The sequence below is a fragment of the Phodopus roborovskii genome, unplaced genomic scaffold, assembly GCF_943737965.1.
Source record: "Phodopus roborovskii unplaced genomic scaffold, PHOROB, whole genome shotgun sequence".
NCBI classification, from domain to species: Eukaryota; Metazoa; Chordata; class Mammalia; order Rodentia; family Cricetidae; genus Phodopus; species Phodopus roborovskii.
Window position 1 is genome coordinate 27479932 of NW_026126459.1, and position 19684 is coordinate 27499615.

Sequence of the window (19684 nt, forward strand, 5' to 3'; positions counted from 1 at the left end):
ATTCAAACTTTCACTATTTGCAGATGATATGATAGTTTACATAAAGGACCCAGGGAACTCCTACAGCTGATAAACACCTTCAGCAAACTAGCAGGATACAAGATAAACTCAAAAAAATATCAGTAGCTTTATTATATACAGACGACAAAGGGGCTGAAAAATCAGAGAGACATCATCCTTTACAATAGTCACAAACAATGTAATGTATCTGGAGGTAATGCTTACCAAACAAGTGAAAGACATATATAATAAGAACATTGTGCCTTTAAAGAAAGAAACTAAAGAAGATAACAGAAAATGGAAAGATCTCCCATGCTCTTGGATAGGTAGTAAACATAGTAAAAATGGCAATCTTGCCAAAAGCAATCTACAGATTCAATGCAATCCCCACTAAAATCCCACCACAACTCTTCACTGACCTTGAAAGGATAAGAAACAACTTTAAATGGAAACACAAAAAACCCAGGATAGCCAAAACAACTCTGTGCAATAAAGGAATGTCACAAGGCATCAATATCCCTGACTTTGAGCACTACTACAGAGCAATAATCATGAAAACAGCCTGATATCGGCACAAAAACAGACAGGTAGACCAATGGAATGGAATCGAAAATCCTGACATTAACCCACCCACCTAACAACACCTGATTTTTGACAAAACAGCTAAAAGTATAAAATGAGAAGAGGAAAGCATCTTCAACAAATGTGTTGGCACAACTGTATGATGGTGTGTAGAAGACTGGAGATAGAGCTATGTCTATCCCCATGCACAAAACTCAAATCCAAATGGATCAAAGACCTCAACATAAATACAGACACACTGAACCTCTTAGAAGAGAAAGTGGGAGGTACCCTTCAACAATTTGGTACAGGAAAACCTCTTCCTGAATATAACTCCAGTAGCACAGACACTGAGATCAACAATTAATAAGTGGGACCTTCTCAAACTTAGAAGCTTTTGTAAGGCAAAGGACACAGTTGACATGACCAAAATGCAGCCCACAGAGTGGGAAAAGATCTTCAGCCATGCTATATCTGGCAGAGGGCTGATCACAAAAATATACAAAGAACTCAAGAAACTAGTCAACAAAACACCAAATAACCCTATTTAAAAATGGGGTATATAACTGAGGAGAAAACTCTCAATAGAGGAAATCCAAAAGGCTGAAAGACACTTAAGAAAGTGTTCAACATCCTTAGTTACCAGGGAAATGCAAGTCACAAGAACTCTGAGATGCTATCTTACTCCTGTCAGAATGGCTAAAATTAGAAACACCAATGACAACTTAATGCTGGAGAGGATGTGGAGAAAGGGGAGAACTCCTCCACTGCTGATGGGAGTGAAGACTCATACTGCCATTTTGGAGATCAGTATGGTGGTTCCTCAGGAAAATGGGAATTAATTTACCACAGGACCCAGCAACCCCCCTCTTAGGCGTATACCCAAATGACCCACATCCATGCAACAAAGACACATGTTCACCTATGTTCGTAGCAGCATTATTTGTAATAGCAAGAACCTGGAATCAACCTAGATGCCTTTCAACTGAAGAATGCATAAAGAAGATGTGGCACATCTACACAATGAACTACTGCTCTGTGAAATAAACAATGGAATCTTGAAATTCGCAGGCAAGTGGATGGCACTTGAAGAAACCATCCTGAATGAGGTAATCCAGTCACACAAAGAAGAACATGGTATGTACTCACTCACATATGGATTTTAGACATAGAGAAAAGGATCACTAGCCTATAATTCATACTGCCAGAGAAACTAGGATACAAGGAGGATTCTAAGAGATTCATATTAGGTCCCTCACAGAATGGGAAAGGGACAAGATATCCTCAGCATGTTTGGGGAGGGGCAGTGAATAGAGAGGGATCTAGGAGAAAGAGAAGGGGAGTAGAGGAAAGCACGTGTGACTATGAAGATTGAGCCAGGGGAGGAATAGATGAGACAATAGAGAGAGAGAGAGAGAGAGAGAGAGAGAGAGAGAGAGAGAGAGAGAGAATAAAAGAGGGAGCCATTATAGGTTTGAAGACATAACTGAATTTGGAGAAATGTCCAGAGACCTACAAGACTGACCCTAGCTAACAATTTGTGCAACAGTGGAAAGGCTACCATAAATGCCCTTCCCTGATAATGAGATCAACGAGTAACTTATCCACCATCATAAAGCCCTCATCTAGTAGCTGATGAAAACAGAAGCAAACACCCACAACTAAACACTGAGCTGAACTAGAATCCAGATGGAGAGAAGGAGGACAAGACCAGGCTGCAGAAACACATAGAGACAGCAGATCTGAACAAGGAGTAGCTAAGGAGCATCCAGACTGATAGCTGGGAATTCACCATTGGACTGACTCAGACACCCTGTAATGGGTCTCAGTTAGAACTGCCTGGGCAATGTAAAGGACCTTGGACAGTGGAACCAGGATGTATCCCTGGTGCACAAAAGTACTTTGGGAGCCCATTCCCCATGGAGGGATACTCCCTTAATCTAGAGGTAGGAGAGAAGGCCTAGTCCCTACTTCAAACGACTTGACAGATTTAGATGACCCTTCCTGGAAGGCATCACCCTACATGTAGAGTAGGGGGGAATGGACAGGAAAGTGGTTGGGCGGAATGCGAGGGTGAGAGAGAGGGAAAGAAGAAGAGAAGAAGAGGGAACTGGGATCGATATGTAAAATAAATAAATAAATAAAAATTCAATATTAAAAATAAATGAATGGAGTACTCCTCAGCAGCTATAAACAATGGAATTTTGGGAAAAAAATAGCTCAAAAACTGCTGGTTTACTTTACCAGCTCTCCTTTTCTAGGTTTCAAGGTCAGTTGGCTGGGAGAATACAAGTGACAAACAATATCTCGAATTTAAGATTAAGCCAGCTGTCCAATGCTGAGATATTTTACTGAAGAAAATTTAATATTGCAACTTCTCTCCCTCTGTAAGATTGAACTTTTCCCAGGAGACGACTTGGTCCCTGGGACAAATAAACTTTTCCTGGGCCTGACCCAAGTATCTTCTTTGTTTACTCAGGCAAGTGTGATTGTCAGTGGCATTTTCTATCCATGCCAGTGACAAATACTTAGGGACCCAGTATAAGCATAGCCAGCCAATGAAAAAATAGCAAATGGACTTGTTGTGGCCACAGCAGTGGACTTTTTGGTTACTATTAGTGTTTGAAATTATTAAACACAATTACAGTGACAAATTTAAAATTAACATTATTCTATTAAGTTAAATAGATAATCCCAGTTGGAAGAAAGTACATTGCTTCTCTAAGTAGTAAATGGTTCTATTACTACATTTCCCTAGAAATTAGGGAAATGCAAATCAAACCAACTTTGATATTTTCTCTTACCTCAGCCAGAACAGCAATGTTTGAAAGAACAACCTATAGTAAATGCTGAAGAGCATGCAGAGGAATGTTCTGTTCATTCTGTATGGGATTCAAACTAGTATAGTCATTGTGGAAATCATTGTGGAAAACTCTCTGGAAGCTAAAAATAAAATTACCATAGGACTCAGCTATAACTGTCCTTAATACATTTCCAAAGGACTAGACATCCTACTCCACAGTTACTTGCTCAGCTATGTTTACTGTTGCTATATCCACAATAGTTAAAAAATGGAAACAACTTAAATGTCCTTCAACTGATGATTGAATAATAAAAATGTGGCACATGAATGCTATGGTATACTACTCACATGTAACGAAAATGGATGGAACTAGAAAAATTATATTGAGTGTGGTAAATTAAATCAAGAAAAATTCAAGTCATTTGTTTACTCATCTGAGGCTCCTAGGTTCAAATTTTAGATGTGAGCACATGTTCTGTAATACCTGTAATGCAGGAAAGTAAAAAAGAAAATCATTGCTGGGGTGATTGGGGTACAACAAATAGGGAAATAGTAGGGCATAAGTGATCTGACCTAGAAAATGGGAAATGGGAAACTATTGTTAGGGTAGAGAAAGGGGGTTAATACAGAAGAAAGAGGGAATAGGGTAAGTGTGCTAAGCAAGCATAAGGAACTGCACTAGTAACTATTTACCTGAAAATGTCTATAAATCTGTCTATAAATATGTGCACAGAGTTTAAATTAAATCTTCTCACTTGGATTGACAGTTCTCCCTACAAATGATAAAGATCATCTCACAAAACCCCCAATATCACACAAGAGAAGTCTTCTTTTGAGTTGTTGGTCAGTGTTGACCCCAACTAAGAACCTAAGCAATAGTAGAGAGGCTACTTTAAATACCCTTCCCCTATAATGAGATTGATGACTACCTTGAATGACATCCTAGAGCCTTCATTCAGTAGCTGATGGAGGCAGAAGCAGACATCCACAGCTAAGTACAGAGCTGAACATCTGGAATCCAGTTGTAGAGAGGGAGGAGTGATGAGCAAAGAGGTCAAGACCATTCTGGGAAACCCCACAGAAACAACTGACCTGAGCAAGTGGGAGCTCATGGACCCCAGTCGGGAAGCTGGGGAACCAACATAGGACCAAACCAAGCCTACTGAATGTGTCAGTTAGGAGACCCTGGTAATCTATGGGACCTCTGACAGTGGAACCCATATTTATCCCTAGTGCACAAATGGACTTTGGGAGCCCATTCCCTCATAGAGGGATACTCTCTTATCCTAGATACTCCAAATGATGTGACAGACTTTGTTGATTCCCCATGGGAGGCCTCACCCTACCTGGGAAGTGGATGGGGAGTATGAAGGAAGGGTCAGTGAGGGGCATGGGAGGTTGGGAGAAAGAGGGAAGTGGGATTGATATGTAAAATAAGAAAAATTAAATAATAAAAAACAAACTAGAAACCATAATATATATGGAAAATACATGTAAGGTAGAAAAAAGAAAAAGTGTTATAAAACAAAAACCTTCAAAAAATGCCATTGTTGAATTCATTTTGTGTTGGCTATTTACTACTCGGATTTGGACCTGACTTAAGAGTTTGTATACCTAGTGATATACCACTGAAGAAAACTGTTTCTTCTTCTTCTTCTTCTTCTTCTTCTTCTTCTTCTTCTTCTTCTTCTTCTTCTTCTTCTTCTTCTTCTTCTGAACAGTAATCAATTATTGTTACTGCTGACTGGCGTGCCAGCCTCCAACAGCAAAAGGCTTTGAAGGGAATCTAACAGAGCCAGTGAAAACTAAACTTTTCCTATCTGATGGTTAAGAAAAAAGGAACAAAATTATGTTTTTCTTGATGATAAGACTCTTTTTTTCTCTCATACTGAATTCTTCCAGCACTCTTAGCTCCTCACAGATTATAAAGACCCACAAAATCTTTCAGGCAATACATCTGAAGGTCATATACTATTTCTTGAGTAAATGATAAGGAACAGAATCATTCCAACAGCTCACAAAAGCAATAAATCAAAATAAGCACACAGCAAGAAAAGAGCACCTTCTTTCATCCTGTTCCCTAATTAGAGGGCTGCAACCCACAGCTACAATAGAAGTCTTTTTGTTATCTATAGAGTTAGCTTTTAAAACTGAATTATTGAGAATAAGAGAAACAAGGAAAGTGTATATTATATCCTATATATGTAACCATTTTGTGGTTAGTGGTCATAAAAGCCAGACTTTCTCAGACTGGAGACTGTTTACATAGAAGAATATAAAAGAGAGGGCAATGAAGAGCTAAGAGACCCTTCACAGCATGAGCTACAGGTCAGGGGAATGGAGGCATGGCAGATTAGCTTACTCCGCACTTTCCAAGGCACTGTGACATTAAAAGCATTTTAAATCTTAAAATACACTTTTATGTCCTGAGTCTAACCCTTGATCATAGGAAGGGAGACTTGTAACTCTTTCTTAAGGCTATGAAGTTAGTTTATACTTTGTAGCACTGGCCAGTTAGGGAATCTTTTCTCCTGGTGTCTAAACATAAAACTGAGGTTAGAATTGTGGCACCACAATTAAATTGCTTCACACTATTTACCTTGGCTCAACAAATTAGACAACTGGCTACCTGTTGTTGTAAATAAGATTTTATTTTCCTGTGAATAGTTTATCTTAAAATTCATTAGCAAGGTACCTGGTCTGATCTAAGGCTATTTTGAAGTTTTATGTCAGTTGATGGTATATGGATATCTTGGCAGCTGAGGAAAATACAGTTGCTTTCTTAAACTGTGTTCTAAGATAGCTCTTAATGGAAATTTATAACCCCTGATTTGGGTAGTGTTGCTGTCTCACTGTGCTGCTCCTTTGTGGGAGGGGGAGACTAGGTGCAGGGTGAGTGCCACAGACTCCAGGAGACAGGCTGGGTGTAGCAAACTCAGATTATTTTAGAAAGGGGAAAGCCTTATATAACCTCCACCTGTACGGGGAGGGGGAAGCAGCAGCTCTAGCACCAGGGTCTTTAATGGTGGCTGGAGACTGGTTCAGGTTGTTTTATCTTATGGCACAGAAGCTGTTGCTGGATTCCCTTGACAGACCTAGGTTGACTCAATTTCGAGAAGTTACTATATTGCATGCTCAGATAGCTAGTTTAGTCCAGTTTAGGCCAGCAAGGGCCTATTGATCCCCAGGTTTTGTGCCTGGGGAAATATCTGTGTCCCCCACATATATAACCTTTTTATTTTGTTATTACTAGGCACTCAGTGGGAGCCAGGGTGCTTTGCCCAGTGGGAGCCAGGGTGCTTTGCCCTGGCCTTGTTGCCCCCACCTAAGGAGGGCTCAGCCTTATGGACAGTGCCTGTCTTAGGTTGACTTGCCAGGCAAGCTCTTACCCATTATTGACTACAAGCCCTCAAAGAGTACCATACCTGGAGAGTAGTCTGGAGTGGAGGGGTGTTAGGCAGTAGCCCTCTGAATTTCTGATTTCTGTGAGCCATGTGTGCATAACCCCTTTTGGAGGGGTTTGTTCAGGATGTCTAAGAGCCATTAATACCTGTAAGGTTGACTAGGTAGCTGCCTGTTGACTCTGGATGTGGTTTAGGAGATACTTGAATATCATACAGATTAGGAGTGCCACCCCACCCAACATTACATATGTAAGCATCCAGGATTAAGGAATTTCTTAAAATTATCCCATTCATTAGTTACAAAGTGAGTTTCCAAAGACATGGCCTGAACCCTAGTCATATTTAATTGATGAATTTCTTTTAAGAGTACTATTGAATAATTGAGGAACCTGTCTGACCAGGTTCCTATGGTATTTTGAGGTAATCAAACTCTTTCCAGGGAGGCATTTCCAAATATACCTGGTAAGGGGTAAGACATTTCGTTTGATAATGAGGGTGGCAAGCTAGCAGTGACTTGTCTCTCACAAATGTTAATTCTTTAGCCAAGAGATCAATTTGTTGCTGTAATATATCTGTGGCCTGATAGGGTTTTTGATTAATTACCTCTTGGGGTTGAAGAGCCTTTGCAGACTGAGCAACCATTTGATTGATGTATCAGCTGTGGTGCATGTCTGCATTAGCAATACTGTTCCAGCCACCTCTCCTTCTATGGAGAACATGATTGCTGCAGTAATGGTGGCTGTGATTCCCAAATCTCTTTTTATTCTATTCACATTTGCTATATATGTCTGAGCCATACTGGTAATGGTGGTTATTGATCTGTTTAAATTTCTAATCTAATCTTTACTATTGGTAGATGGTATATATCAAGAAAATTACCCATTTCTTTTAGGTTTTTCAGGTTGGAAGAATGTAGCATTTTAAAGCATGTCTTTGTGAGTCTCTGGATTTCTTTGTTGACTGTTGTGATGTTCGACTTTTATCTCTAATTTTATTAATTTTGATCTTCTCTCACCAGTTTTGATTAATATGACTGATTGTATATCAATCACATTGACTTTTCAGAAAGAAGAAACTCTTAGTTTCATTGACTTTTTTTTTTTTTTACTGGTTTTTGTTGTTATTTGTGTTTATTTGTTTCTATTTTATTTATTTCAGCCTCTAGTTTTATTATTTCTTGCCATACCATTTGATTGTGATTTCTTCCAGAGGTTTAATGTGAATAAAAAGATGTTTTCAATTTGAAAGAGTGCAGGCAGTGTTTGAAGGAAGAAAGGAAGAGATAAATGATGCAATTACAATATCAAAAGTAAAAGAAAAAACATTAAGAAATATATATATTCTTAAAGCCTACCAGCAACCCCAGAGTGCATTCTCTTCTATGGGCTCACACTAGGGCCCTGACAACTGTATTGAAGGCCGAGTGGTCCTATGGACCCTAGGGAAGATACCACCCACCACCCACTATACCTTTTTAAGCCTGTCCCACAATCCCAGACTGTACTGCACAGTCCTATGTCCCGGCCTATAATTTTGGAAGAAGTCTTTGGCTTTAGCAGAAGTTAGGGAGGACCTAGGGACCCATTTAAGAGAAAATGTTTATTTAGACTCACAGTTTAAAAAGTGGCACAGCCCATCATGTTTAGAAAGTCATGGCAGCAGGGATAGGAGGAGTCTTGCCATATCATGTCTGCAGTTAGGAAGCAGATCAAGGTTACTGCTCAACCACTCTCTACGTCTTGTTCAGTCTGGGATGCCATCCCAATAGGGGTATTTTTTTTTTTTTTTATTTTGACTCATTCAATATTGAGACCCCCTCATTAGCATGCCCAAAGGTGTGTTTACCTGGTGAGTCTTAGTCTGAATTTATAATGAAACATCACATTATCTCATATTTTGCATAGTTTTATACATCTTTTACTGGTTGGTATAAACCAGAACCAAAACTAAAATCAAACCAAACCAAACTAAACCGGATAGTGTGTTCATTTTTTTTTTTTTTTTTTACCAGATTCTCTAATTCTTAAAATATTTTTTTTTTTGTTTAAAAACAGCAAAATGAAATGGAATCTGCTTAATTTATCGCCTCTTGTTTGAGTAAAGGAATTAAATCATACTGAGCACCATTAAAATTACAATTTCCAAGTGATAAACAAAGGCAAACTTATTAGATACATTGTAATCTCACTTTTATTTTCTATTGATATATAAAGTAATATTGTTTCTCTACATTAGTTAAATGAATTTCAAAAAAAAAAACTTCATTAAGTTTTCCCTACTGTTAAACTCATCTTAATATTTAATGTTATACTCCTTCTTATTTGGATATATTTCATGAACCCACAGATAGTACTGAAATATGCATATAATATATAATTATAAATAGATTATAGTATTTCCACAAATACATACAATAGAGTTTAATTTTAATTTCAATAACAGTATTACTAATAATAGAACAATAACAATATGAAATACACATTATTTAAAACTTGTGAGTATCTTTTGGAGATGCCCATTGAATATTTTGACTACAAGTAACTAAATTTACAGGAAACAAAGCTGAATCCATAGTACTAGTGAAAATGGCTAGTTTTTGGTGTGTAGGATTGTAAATATTTCAGTTACAATATTCTTGGTTTCAGAAAGACAGTAAAGGAACGAGACACAAAACAATTTCTTTCACATTGGTGAACTGCACTGAACAGCTAATAGACTCTCTCCTAAGTCAGACAGCAATTATGTGTGGTTTTTCATTCCTTGTGTCACATGGGGATAGTTCATCTCTTTGATGTTACAGTTTTGCCTCCATTTTCATTTTATGTAATGAAAACAGAGGAATTTGAAAATGAGCAGAACATATGGGAACATATGGAGGGAGAAAAGGAAAGGGAAAATGATGTGATTACAATAATCTAACAAAATAAAAGAAAATACGGTTTTAAAATTTATTTCTGATAGTGTATAATGTGGCAGTTCTCTTTTCTCTATCATTTGTCCAAATCCTTCTATATGTCCCTCCTTGCTTTCCTTCAAAGCCATGACCTCTTTTTTCACTATTATTTCATGCATATATGTACACATGTATACACATATATTCCTAAATATAAGCTGTTCTGTCCATATACTGTTACTACATTTGTTTTCAGGTCTATTTGGCCCATGACAATCAATCAGAGTGTTCTTTCCTAGGGAAGACCACCTCCCCTTTCCAAGCTTTGCTCAGTTGTCTGTAGTTCTTGGGCTTTTCCATCCACTTTGGCATGTCCATTGATATTGTCCTTGTTTAGATCAGGTTTAGGCAGGTGTGTTAGAGAGACTTTAGATGTGTATCTTCTGAAGTTACTAGGAGACATAATCTCATAGCAGATTCACTGAGGTTTTTATTTATATTTAACATTTCTCAAGTCAAGATCAATGAATTTTGGTGGATGCATTAAATGTTTCCTATGTAAATCGGTTATTAAATTGATATACTTTATAAATAATTAGCATTTAGTTTAGGTAGAAAATTATATTTTCTTAAATTAGATTTGCTTGATAGAATAATAACATTTTATTAAGTCTTTATTGAAGTTTATTGGTTGCTAAGGTATTTGCAGTGAATGTCTGTGTCCAGATACATTATTTTTTTTTATTGTTTTCCTCTAGGAGAATAATTTGTTTTTGATTCTTTGTTTTTCTCAGGTTATGAAGCCAAAATGTCAAACAGCATCTGGTTCTCATTCTAGGGGACAAAACATCTGATTAAACAGTTTTTAGGTAAGTAGGAAAAAAAAAAACCAAAGGTCTGCACATTCTCATACCTTTTTTGACACTTTCTTTTTGACTGTCAAGTTTTTATCCATTCTATACTATTTGACAGCCACCACTATGCAAACCTATAAAACCCTTAGGATTCTTACACTAGTTAAGGAAATCTTGTTTATATGTGACTCCTGTTACTTTCTTACTTAGTTTTTATGCACATATCTAAATATATTTTATCTATTGCTGAAAGCATACTTGGATTAATTCTAAACAATAGTATACTAAAGCCTTTTCCTAAACACATTTTTCTTAATGTCAAGGATGTGAATTCTTCCTCTGGTTTACCTTTTCTCTCAGTGGTACATTCTTTTCTGTCTTTATTAGCCTTACCATTCTCATTATTTTCTGATGAGAAAATGGACCACTCTTAGTCTTAAGCTATATTCACCTACAACTACCCTAATGTGATCTCAAATAATTCTGTCTGTTAAGCAGCTACTAAAATATGAAACCTACATCAATATGACCACTCTGAGTAATTCTCCAATGTTCAGGACCAGGCAGTTTAATGCATATCTCAATCTTATAGTTAAGACGAAAAAAAGAAACCTTGTCAAATTTCCAACTCTCCTGTTCCTCCTCCAAGATGGCATGCCTAGTTATAGTCTATAATATCACCCACCATTAAGATAGTAAGGTTTGAAAATAACAAACCATTCAAAATAAGTAGGGAATCATCTTGGATGACACAAAATCTTTAATGTCTTACATTTAATTGTCAGGAAAATTGTTTTAGCTCTATAGTGAAATATGTATTATGTTTCATGATACTAAACATGATTTCTAAGTTTTGCTATTAATCACTCCTTGTCTGAACTATAATGGTCCTCATGATTAATTGTCTTTCTGCTTTGACTTTTACCCTTTGTGGTGGTTTGAATAAAAATGGCTCCCAAAGGCTCATGCATTTAATGCTTAGTTTATCAGAGAGCCACACTACCTGATAACGATTAGGAGGTGTGGCTTTGTTAGAGGAAGTATATCACTGGGGGGTGGGCTTTGGTGTTTCAAGAGCCCAAGCCAAGCCCAGTGTCTTTCTTTATTCCTGCTACCTGCAGATCTGGATATAGAACTCTCAGCTTCTTCTCTAGTATCATGTCTGACCATGTGATGTCATGCTTCTCACCATGATGAAAATGGGCTAAACCTTTGAAATTGTGACAAAGCCCCAATTAAACTTTTTTTTTTTAATAAAAGTTGTCTTCATCATGGTGTTTCTTCAAAGCCACAGAACAAAGATTAAGACAGAAGTTGGTGCCAAGTAGTAGGACATTGCTGTGACAGGCCTGACTATACAGTTTGTTTATTTATTTATCTGGAGGAATATGGAAGACTTTGGTACTGGAATGAAAAAGCTTAAAGTGGGGCTTAATGACCCATCCTAGTAGGATCATGGAAGACAGTGCTGAGGGTGATTTGAACTGTGAGGTCCATTTCAAGAAGTTTCAGAGGGGAGGAATATTAGTAAGTGTCCAAGAGACCCTTCTAATGACATTTTCATGAAAAAATGTGGCTGATTTCTGCCTTTCTCAAAACAAAAAAAAATCTTCTTAAGGCTAAATTGATGAGTTTTTTGGATTAATGGCATTGGCAGAACAGATTTTAAGACTGCCTAATTTTGATTCTGTTATGTGGTTGTTAATGGGCACTCTTATGCAAATCTATAATGAAAAGGAGCAAGCTAACAAGGAAAAATACAAAATGTACAGTTTGAAGAGAAAGGGAGCACTGGGAAATGTAATGAGCTCCATCAAGTGCCCAAGGAGCTAAAATGTTTAAAGAACAGTCTGAAGCTAAATGGAGTAAAGGGAGTGGTGACCTCAGGGCAAGACCCCACCCAGCTAAACTTCCAGCTTATGAAAAGGAACTGAAGAAAAGCTTACATAGTAAAGGAAATCATCAGCAACAGAAGCTGGTAAATATTTTTTTTTGTGTGTGTGTGTGGGGGTGTCCAATTTCGGCATCAGCAAGGAGAATAATTTTGCAGTTTTGGCCACATGACTCTTGCTTTAGAATCAAGAATACAGAAACAGAGTTGTGGAATCTTCATTCAAGTCTAAGAAAAGCCACTGAGGTCAAGCCTGTGTCAAGGGTGTCTGCTGCATGGATGCCCAGAGAGGCAATTGAATGAAGCTGTTAAGGTGACACTTGGATTGAATTGGAGACCCCAAGGTATTGCAGATTCCAGAGTCATGGGATACCTGCCAAAGAGAGCTGCTAACAGGAGTGGAACCAGCCTGACATAGAGAGTAAGAAGAGAGAGAGAGAGAGAGAGAGAGAGAGAGAGAGAGAGAGAGAGAGAGGTGCATTGTAGTCAACCAAGCTGAAAAGAGTTGGCAATTTGGAATATTTTAGCATCAGGCATGGAAATGCAAAATTTGGAATTTTCCTTGCTAGTTCTGTGTTGCTTGGTCCAGTATTACCTCACTATGTTCCTGTTCCTCCATTTTAGAATGGTAATATTTATTCTGTGCCATTGTATTTTAAAAGTATGTAATTTGCTTTTTGATTTTGATTTTTACAGGGGGTTACAATTAAAATATTTCCTTGATTCTCAAAAAAGACTTTGAACTTTTAAACAGTTCCGAGACAGTGAAAAATTATGGGGACTTTAAACTTGGTGATTATATTATAATATGGTTACCAAACTGTTGTGAGCAGGGAATGGAATATGGTGATTAGAATAGTAATGACCCCCATAGGCTCATGTATTCAAATGCTTAGTTATCAGGGAGTGGCACTATTTGAGAAGGATTAAGAGGTGTGGCCTTGTTGGAGTAGTTCCGGCCTTATAGAAAGCAGTGTTTTATTGGGGGTGGACTTTGACATCTCAACAGCCTAAGCCAGGCCTAATTGTGGGAAGCCACAGCCCCAAGATGGTGCCTGGCTAGATGCCAGGTAGTCCGAGATTAGCTGTAAACAAGCTTTATTTGGAAGTGCTTGATGGATCTGGTGTGCTTCCTCCTTCTGTGGCCTATCTGGGATTGCCAGGTGGCATGAGCTGATTGGGCAGTGAGCACACATTTAAGGGCTTGCTGGGGCTGGGGGAAGGAGAAGCAGAGCAGAAGCAGGGCAGAAAGTACAAGGTTCCTGAATAAACTGCTTGAAGAAGAGTCGTGGTCATGTTTCCTTGCTGGCCGAGGCAGATGTGACACCTAATGTCTCTCTCTTTTGCTACCTGCAGATCTGGATGTAAAACTCAGAGCTACTTTTCTAGCACCATGTCTGTCTGTGTGTCACCTGGCTCCCCCCATTTTGATAATGAACAAAACCTTAGTGAAATATATACTCTATACTCTTTCAGAAGAATGTATAAAATTCAAATCATATTTATGTACAAATATATATTTTAGTACCTTCTTAGAGAATTGTATACAATATATCTTGGTCATATGGTCATATTCACTTCCCTCAAAGCTCCCAGGTCCAGGTCCATTACTCCTCTGCATTTCACTTTGTATACTGTTTTTTTTTTTTTTCTTTTTTTTTTTTTTTTTTTAGGAAGAGATGGTATAATAGATGTCCTAGTTCTTCTTGCTGATATTATAATACTATACATAGTTTTGCTGATATTGTATTGATATTTTGAGAATGTTTATGATCTCCACTTTCTTACTTAGCTTTAGCAGTCAATGCCATATAGCCTAGAGTCATCTGAGAATGGAGTGTAATTGTTAAAGAATTGTTGGGATCAGGTTGGTCTAAAGGTATGGTGGTTTGAATAGGTATGGCCCCCATCGATTCATATGTTTGAATGCTTGACCCTTAGGGAGTGGTACTATTAGGAGGTGTGGCCTTCTTGCAGGAAGTGTGTCACTGTGAAGGCAGGCTCTGAGGTCTCACACATGTTCAAGCCATGCCCACTGAGACAGTTCTCTTCTTGTTACCTGAAGACCAAGATGTAGAACTCTCAGCTCCATGCCTGCCTACATGCTACTATGTTTCCTACCATGACTCTGAAACTGTAAGCCAGCTCCAATGAAATGGTTTCCTTTATAAATGTTGCCTTGGTCATGGTACCTCTTCACAGGAATAAAAACCTTAGCTAATAGAGAAATCATGTCTGTAGGACATTGTCTTAATTGTTAATGTAGTCAGGTCTAGACAACTGTGGGGAGTACCATTCCCTGGGCCAGTGGACTTGGGCTGCATAAGCTAGGTAGCTAAATATGGTTCTGCAAGCAAGAATAAGCTAGTAAGCAGCATTTGTCCATGGTTTCTGTTTCAAGTCCCTGCTTTAGTTCTTGCATGACCTCTGTCAATGATTGACTGTAAATTGTAAGCTGAAATAATGCACTCCCCTCCCCTTTTGTCATAGCAACAGAATTAAACTAAAACACCCCATATTTTGAAGCCGTACTTTCTAAATGTGATATTAGACTTCATAAGCATGAGTACAGAAGATGTTTTTCGACAGACCATGCAGGTATGTTCATTCTAATTGCATTAATACATTTAGAAATGAGACCACAGAGACATAGCTGACTTTTTCTGCCACATGGAGTCACAGTGAGAAGTTGCCTTTGTCTTCAGAATCAGTTTTCACCAGGTACCATATCTTCCAATGCCCAAATCTCATTTAATCCCCAGGACAAGAAATAATGAGAAATAAATCTCTGTTGTTTTAATCTCCTCAGTGAGAGGTATATTAAAAATAAAATGCCACCATACCAACTTGCTAATTTAAAGATACTAAATACTGACCTTATAGAAAATTTTGTAACCTTTAACTCAGAAGCCAGATTGTACATTTTAGACTATATACCTCACTATGAGCAATGAAGAAAAAAACTTATAAAAGAGATTTGTGCTTGAGTGTAGACAAAGAAATGTTGATGTGATCCTGGGGTTGACATGAAGTAGAAAGTGAGGAACTAGTCACATATACAGAATCATTATCCACAATAGCCAAGACGAAAGCATTAAATGACCATAAACAGATGAATGGATAAGAAAGTATACTCTGTGTGCAATGGAGTAGAAATGCTTCTCAAATTATCATGCAATTATCTCACATATCTATTACAAATTTAAGATAAGTTAAAATGCATTTACTATATCAAACCTACCAAATGCTGTAGTTTAACAGCATAGCACACTGTGGAAGACAAATATTTTATCCTCATAATTGATTATTCATTTAGGATCACACCTCAGTTTTACATTGATACACAAGAGAAAATCAAAGTTTAAAGTCTGAGGTCCTGAAAGTGTATTAATTCATACACCTTCTAAAAGACATGGTATCTCATGTATATTTAACAGTTGCTTCAGATAGTAAATGATTTTACCACAAAAGAAGGACTGAGGAAATTGTTCAGTGGACAAAATTGCCTGTCAATCCTGAGAAGCCAAGTCAGATCCCCGTAAGCCATATGGTGAAAGGAGATAACTGATTCCTGCATATTTTTTTATTGACCTCCAGAAGCATCCTCCCACCCTGCTATAAAATAGATACATTGACTGCCTTATGTGCCATCCTAGAGCCTTCATCTTAAAGGAAGAAGATACCCACACCTAAACACTGAGTTGAATTTCTAGAATCCAGTTTCAGAGAGAAAGGAGTGATGAGCAAAGGGGTCAAGACCAGGCTGGAGAAACCCACAGAATCAGCTGACTTGAACAAGGGGGAACTCATAGACCACAATCTGATAGCTAAGAAGCCAGCATAGGACCCAAACCCCCTTAATGTGGGTGTTAGTTGGAGGACTGGGCAGTCTATGGGGTCTCTAGTAATGGATCTGTATTTATCCCTTGTATACAAATGGACTTTGGGAGCCCATTCCACATAAAAGGATACTTTTTCAACTTAGACACATGGAAGAGGGCCTAGGCCCTGTCCTGAATGATATGACCTACATGGAAGGCCTCACCCTCTCTGGGGAGCAGAAAGGGGATAGAATCAGGGTTGGGAGGAGGACAGCGGAGGAGGGGAGGATGGGGGAAATGGGATTGACATGTAAAACAAGCTTGTTTCAAACTTAAATAAAAAATTATTATAAAAATATTTTTTAAAAATGTAAAAACTTTAAATAACTTTATCAGGATAATTAATGTGAGTTAATATATATTAGGTAACTTGATTTAGCCATTCTGTAATGTATACATAAATAAAACCATATACCCATAAATACAGTTTTGGAAAATGTATAGTTGCAAAGGAGATAAATAATGATGAAGATAAGTCTAAAACTTACTAAGCATTTTTGAAGTAATTCCTCTTGGTTAAAAATGAGGCATTCTTGAATATAAGATTTATTAATAATAGTTATATACTCTAGTTTTTGAGTAAAATGGTGTTTTACAGTTTAATACTGATATAAGTGAATAAGTAAACTTTTTCATATCACAATAGAAGGCAAAATACAGACTCTAGAAAGTATGATAGGGCTAGGAAACCTCACATTACTAATCTTGGTTGTAAAATTTGATGAGGAATGAGATGTTAACATCATGGAATTTTCTGACAAATAATTAAGTCAGAAGAAAATATTAGCTCTGTAGTTGAGAAATGACGTAGACACTATCTAACACATGTAAAAAAAAAAAAGTTAATATCAAACTGTGGAGACAAAGCAAGAGCCCATGTTTTGATGTGTAACTGTGAAAAGCTCTTCTGCAAGGTATTCCTGCCAAGAAACAGATATTTGGAATTTAAAAGTATAAAAATATCAGACAAGTATAAATTAGGGACATTCTATATGAGTACTTATATGTCAGTGAAAAGAATGGTGGGAATCTCAAGATTAAAGGCAATATGAGTTACTGCAATACTTGAATACAATGTACTATAAATTAAGAAAATTGTTTGAAAGTTTAATTGTGTTAATTAATTAATTTGAATATACAGCATGTACTGCATAATTTTTCTCCATAAGTGCTAAATTTCCTGATTATGGTTAATATGGTTAAGTAAAATAATTTTCTCATTTGTAGAGAATGAATAATGGACTGTTAAAAAGTAAATAAACAGAAAACCATAAGTTTGTAGGCATATTTAGAAAAAGTGAAAATATAGAGAGAAAGAAAGGGAGAGAAAATAAAACCAAAGATTTGTTTAGTGGAGACTGGTAAAGACACAGAGTACATAATACCTAAAATACATAATTTTCCTATATAATACTTTTGCCTCCATTATTTTTAGATTTATATCTATTTGACAATAAATTTCACTTAGGAAAATATTCTTTCCATGTCTGATTAGCTTTTGTTGCTGTTTTAAAATATCTTAACCTTTCTTGCAGCATGGTATATGTGTTATTCATGTTTAATCTCTCTTTTTAGCTGAAATACAAGTCTCAGAGGGTAGAATTTGTTTATCTTTGCTTAATCCCTGGCATTTAACAGTGTCTGAGGTAAAGTGGACTAAGTAAGTAAGGATATAGTAGACAAGATATATTTGTGGGAAGTTATTGCAGATGAGGTGAATTATATTTAAAGGATAGTTCCAGTGAACACATGGGATATTTATATGTAATGAATCTCGAGAAAGAGACATAAAATTTAACTGTGCTTAATGTTTTGGTAAATTTCACAAAGAACTCAGGTTTGCTAAAAATAAAAAAGGAAGACGGTAAAGTCCTTTGAAGTTCAATTGCAATATACCTTGAAACTTCCCCTGCTAATTGTTGTGTGATCATTTTTCACATGCATATTCCTTCTTAAATTGTTACAGCTTCAGAAGCAGTTGGAACTGAGAGACTAGAGTCTATGAATGATCCAGAATAAGTCTTATATAATAGTCAGGTTTAGAGCATCAGATAATTTATACTTTGAAGGTTATGAGCAAAGGGGTCAAGCTTATGGTGGAGAAACCCATAGAAACAGCTGACCTGAGCAAGTGGGAGCTCACAGACTACATGAATGACAGCTGGGGAAGCAGCATAAAACTGAACCAGGCCCCCTGAACATGGGTGTCATTTGCAGGGTTTGGACAGCATATGAGGCCTCTGGCAGTGGAACCACTATTTATCCCTAATGAACAAATGGGCTTTTGGAGCCCATTCCCTATGGAGGGATCCTCTCTCGGCCTAAATACAGGGGAATGATGTGACAGACTTTGATGACTCCCCACCCCCCATGGAAGGCCTTAACCTCCCTGAGAAAGGATGGGGCATGGGAGGAGGGGATGGTGGGGGGAATGGGAGGACTGGAGAAGAAAGAGGGAACTGGGACTGATATGTAAAATAAGATTGTTTTTAATTTAAATAAAAATAAATTTTAAAAAAGTCTAGGAAACCTCTAAGAGGTCTGCTTTCTTTAGCAAGGGCTCAAATACCAGTGGTGTTGACAATGGAATATCAAATGTAATTTCCTTCTTGAGTCTAGGGAGCTTTCATTGTATTGAGTGGTAAGTTCTACCCCTGGGACAGTTCTTGTTCTTTGCTTTAATTTTTTTGTTTTCTGTTATTAGTCTCTGTATCTTTGTTTGCCAAGTAATAGAGGAATCGACTTCTCTGTTTCTAATGTACCAATTTAGGTTGTTGGTAGAGGAGTCCTGACTTATGACCAGCCTTTCAGGTTGAAGTTGTATCCTTCTTACTATTCTCTTGGCTATCCAGTCCCTCAGCGTAACTGAGTGAACTGCTCCCATTACTGGTCATTAGGCAGAAGCTGGTGCCTTCATGCCTCCATGCCACAGGATTCTTGTTTCTTCTTTCTTGTGAATATTTCTGGTTTTAGGTCAGAAGTCTGTGCCTTTGTGAAGGGAAATCACACAGTCAAGAATCCACCCTTCTCTCTGGGGCAAATCTGAGGATGCCTTTAGAATAGTAAAACACCCCCCTTAGTTTCACTTTCACTAAGGATCATCTAAAATCCTGCTAACTACATCAACTGTTGCAGGCAAGAAGGTATATCCTCATAGTTAACAAAACACAAAGTTCACATTCTACATTCCTAACTATGGTCCTGAGCCTGTTTCTCCAAAGCTGCTCACCTGTGTGACATATCTTAGCTGAAAGTCAGGTCTAATATCAACTGAAGTCTCTGATTTGAAAGTCAGGATCCTAGGGCAGGGGAACTCTAGCCACAGAGCAGATTGCAGCACAGGGGCATCTCTGTAAAGTGCAGAGCAGAATATTGCTCTTGGTCTGTGCTTATAAAC